Source organism: Euprymna scolopes, chromosome 8, assembly GCF_053919585.1.
Source record: "Euprymna scolopes isolate OS-2025 chromosome 8, ASM5391958v1, whole genome shotgun sequence".
NCBI lineage: Eukaryota > Metazoa > Mollusca > Cephalopoda > Sepiida > Sepiolidae > Euprymna > Euprymna scolopes.
In genome coordinates, this window is record NC_136489.1 from 88,953,799 (window position 1) to 88,958,391 (window position 4,593).

General features: G+C 35.0%; 1 protein-coding gene across 1 annotated transcript in view; it reads right to left on the reverse strand.

Annotated features, from left to right (window-relative positions):
- The window catches only part of LOC145283629 (FRAS1-related extracellular matrix protein 2-like), an 855,643-nt gene extending 851,445 nt beyond the window's left edge, over positions 1-4,198 (reverse strand). Inside the window, exon 1 of the mRNA XM_080132581.1 lies at positions 3,300-4,198. The gene's annotated coding sequence lies outside the window, so the exon portion shown is untranslated. The remainder of the gene's footprint in view (positions 1-3,299) is intronic.
- Between the last annotated feature and the right edge of the window lie 395 nt (positions 4,199-4,593).

A 4,593-nucleotide genomic window follows, 5' to 3' on the forward strand; every position in this document is an offset into this window, starting at 1 on the left:
CATTGTATATGGTATACTCCGTTTAGTGTACCCTCTTGACTGTTGTATCTATATAACCTAAATGCTCATACTCCAGGACTCTAAATTTATAACGTAATAATATGTAAACAGAGTGACATGTCATTTTTTTAAATTAAAAGTCAAAGAACTTTTTCAAATCCAACAAAATTTTATGCATTCAATAAATTTATTTTATAAGAAATACAATTTTTCAAGTGTTACGTCAGAGTAATTTTAAAAGCGTTGAAGTCTTTCAGTTTGGGACAAATGAACGCACATGTTTGTTTTTGTTTTTATTTTTATGTTTTTATTATTTAAAAACAAGAGTTCATTGTTAAAAGCGACTTTATATGTCCAACTACGTTTTAAATAAGAAGACATTACATGAAATTAAAAAGACCTTGACCGCTGCTGAAATATGTTTTGCGAGATTCCCCAGGATACTTCCCTTAATATGGTTGGGGATTCGGAGATAAGTATCGTCGGCTGTACACCCAAACACATTCATACATAAATATGTGTGTATGTGCGTGCTACTTTATTGTAAAAGATGAAACATTTAAGTGTCCTAGCCCTCGAATTAGGACCAAATCCTAGTCCCTGTTCTATCCCCAGTCTGAAATCGACCTGACATCGCCGGCTGGTCGAAGGTTGGCGCATATCACAAGGACAGATAGTTGTAGTTGCACATCATTATCCATCCCCTTTACATTATTTATCTTTATTTCTATCTTATCCAAAGTGACTCTTGTGGGAAATTAAATATCCCTCATATTAAACCATCTTGTGTCAACTCCTGCGCGCCATGTGGAGTTGGTAAATAGTGTTAGTTTATAATAATTTATTATTAAATAAATAGAACAAGAAAATATTTAAATTGAAGATTGCTCGATTACATCGTTTATATTAACCAGTAAAATTTCTATAATACTCTTTAAAAAATAATTATTCTTTTTGGTATGTCAGTAGTAATGTAATTGTCATAGTACGCAGGGTACTACTGCTCATGACTATCCGTTGTAGTCGACCCACGACTTGCAAGGCCACTAGAACCGTTTTTTTATTAATAGTTATTTTTCACACAGACTTCAATGATCGCAAACAGTCACCTGTACAATTACACATCAGACCAATGTCGCTTAACTCTCGGAACCAGTGTGTCAACGTAATCATCTCTGCATCTTTTAAATGCGTACTAATGAGAAATAATGAAGAATTCTGTAAATTACTATAAGACTGTGATTGTAAGAACGAACAAACCAAGCCACGCGAGGAACGCTTAACATCAAAGAAAACATTGCTCACCTTAGCTGTAGTAGTAGTAGTAGTTGCAAATATTATTAGTGTGCTGGTGCTCTCTCTACTGCTTTACACACCTTTCATAAATGGGTATACACTGTAACTTTGTGCACACCTCAGAATACTTTTAACATGCACAGACGGACACATCTTTACGTAAAACAGAAGTAATTTGATTTCCCGGAAAAAAAAAATAAATAAGAACGAACGCGTTAAGCAAACCATAAAAGTTTAATATCAAAACATAATCAGACTTAAATAATTTCTTTAACTCACCATTCCCACGCACAGCCTCAAAGTTAGACACAAGACCAGTTTATTTTGGTTATCCAGCTTCTCCACTCTGTAGGGGGGGCGGGGCGAAGGAGGGACTCTAGATAAACGCAGTAATAGCAATTATCGAACCAGTCAGCATTACCTGGTGAATACACAGACGATCAACCGTAAAACAACCTCTCATCGCCCCAAAAGATGTGCATGCATGGGAGGATGGCAGCATGAGATCGAACGAAACAGATACTACATAGTGATCGTAACCCGAAGAAAAATAGTCGTAGCAACTAAATGTATAATTTCAAGCTAGCTAACAGGCTAAACAATTATAACAGCCAAACAATAACATATAAAAACAACAACAATAATAACAATAACAACAATAATAATAAAACACCGGTTATTATTAGTGCGCATCCAATGACATGTTCCCTAGTGAGTGAAATAGTAGTAGTAGTTGTAGTTTACGTAAAGATATTCTACACATGCGTTGTCAATGTGTATGCTATGTTATTTTTGTAAATACCCTTGAATAATGCATATATGCGCAGACATATCACATGTTTGCTCTGATTAACGTATACACATAAATGCAAATACGGTACATTTGATCGCAGATAAGTCAAGAAGCGGAATACAAACGATGCTAGTGCTGTGAAAGTTTAGCCTCCCCACAACGTTGCACATATGAGTTAAGAAGAATGAAAGACTGACAACTGCAACAAAGAAATAAAAAAAAATATTGCTACTATTAAAAAAATAATATTGTCGGGACTGAACCAAATCCCAAGAAGTTTGGACATGATTAAAACGAAATTTGCATAAAACAAAAACATTGAAATATTGGTCGACATATTCAATTGCTGCTGGCTGAGCTCTGCTCACATTTCAGGGAAACCTACCAGCAATTATAACTGAATATATATATATATATATATATATATATATATATATATATATATATATATATATATATATCACAGGTAGCGATTGGCATAGGAACACCAAATGAGTCACAACAATAATTAAGATACTGGTACAACTTTTGAAACTTGTGCATTTTACGTACCGTGCTGAAATAATAATGTTATTTTGAAAATGATTATTAGCATGAGGAGGGGGATTTTTGTTAACTATTTTGTAACTGCGGATAAATAATTAATAAACGATGCCATAAAAAAATGAATTTAATTTTAACAACCTTAAAAAAAAAAAAAAATACACGGTCGTTAAACTTCACAAGTACCAAGTTTTTAAACCGGACAAAAAAAAAAGACTGCTAATGCACTTACTGATTTTATAAATCGTATTTCCAAGTTTAATGAAAGTTTTATGATATTTTTTTTTTATTCAATTGTACGGTTAAAGTATAGAATAGGTACAAAACACCCTCCCCTCTCCATGTTAAGAATGGCTTTTTAAATAATAACGTTATTATTTCAGAACGGATCAATAAGTGCATGAGTACCAAAACCAGTTAGGTTTGGTTCAGAATTAAAGTAGTATTAACTAAGGATTAGTTAGTGTTAACTTAAAATATTCGGTTTTGTGTCCAGTTTTCAAGCTGTAGCGGCACCATAATTGACTTGCTGCCACTCAAATTTCACTTGACATCCCCAGATTTCTAGCAGGAGGGTATCATTGGAAATATCTGACGTGAGAACTCCCAGTAAATAATAATAAATAAATAACAACACAAACAAAATAATGACGCTGATAATATTTACCTCTGTGTTAAGTAAAGACTAGTAACCAGTTCGTTATCGTCCGTAGCATTTTTAATTCCTTCTGTCTTTTTCTCGGATTCTCTCAGTGGTTCCAACGGTAACAAAACATCCGAGTCACGGAAAGTCTAACAACATGCATTCTTTTTCGCACATAACTTTTTTTTTCTTTAATTCCTTTATCCCATCTCTCCTATTTTCTTGTTATTCTTTCTGCAGACATTCGTCTGTTTCTCGCACTTCTTTTTGTATATATTTTTACACCCACGAGTTTTTTTTTCTTTTTGTTCTTTAATTCTATTGCTAAACTTGGGAGCCCCCCTCTCTCTAACTCTTCATTTATCAGGGGGTTAAAAAAGAAAAGCAAAAACCATCATACAGTAAAGTAGGAGACGTAAGCGGCCCAAGTTCTATCGTATCCGTTCGCCCTTCGTTCGGGTTTGTGTATGTGTGTATGCGCAAGCGCGTGTTTCGCGAAGGCTCGGAACTTTTCTTTTCCACACCGCAGTTTAATTTAAAAAAAAAAAAAAAACAACCTAATCCCTTTCTCTTTCTTCGCTTCTTTCTTTCTTACTTTCTCATTCGCTTTTTCACTTACTCGCCCTGTGTGAGTGCGTGCCAGTTTTTGGTGAATAAAGTGCCCTGAATCTAACCTATCAAGTTTAAGAATAATTACCAATTGTCTTTTTTTTTTCCTTCTGTTTCTTTAGTGTTTATTACGCTGGTGTTTCCCCCCCTTTCTTTCTTTCTTTCTTTCGGTTCGTTGTTTCTTCTTAATCCTACTACTGTTTTAGTTTTTGGTTTCCAGTTATATTGTTTTGTTGTTCATTTTATTTATTTATTTATTTTTGTCTTTCCTCTTTCTTGGTTATGGGGGCGTCTTTCTCGAAATTGACGGAGACAGGACAACCAAGGAGAAACACAAGGCTTAGAAAACGTAACGACGGAGAAAAGAGAAAGAGAGCGAGAGTAGTGGATGCAGGCATGGGACAAGAGAAGAAAATATTTATATATATATATATATATATATATATATATATAAGCCAAGTACGTCCAAGGATGGAATGCTGCTGCCATATCTGGGCAGGAGCTGCTAAAAACAGCCTATCCTGCCTTGACAGAGTACAAAATAGACTTCGTGGCTTAGTGAGGGATGCCCTTTTCTCTACCCTGCAACCTCTCTCCCACAGAAGAGACGTTGCGAGCCTATCCTTGTTTTATCGTTATTCCAATGGCAGGTGCTCGTCTGAACTCCAATCTCTGGTCCCCCGCGCCAATTTTTCACGAAAAACACCTG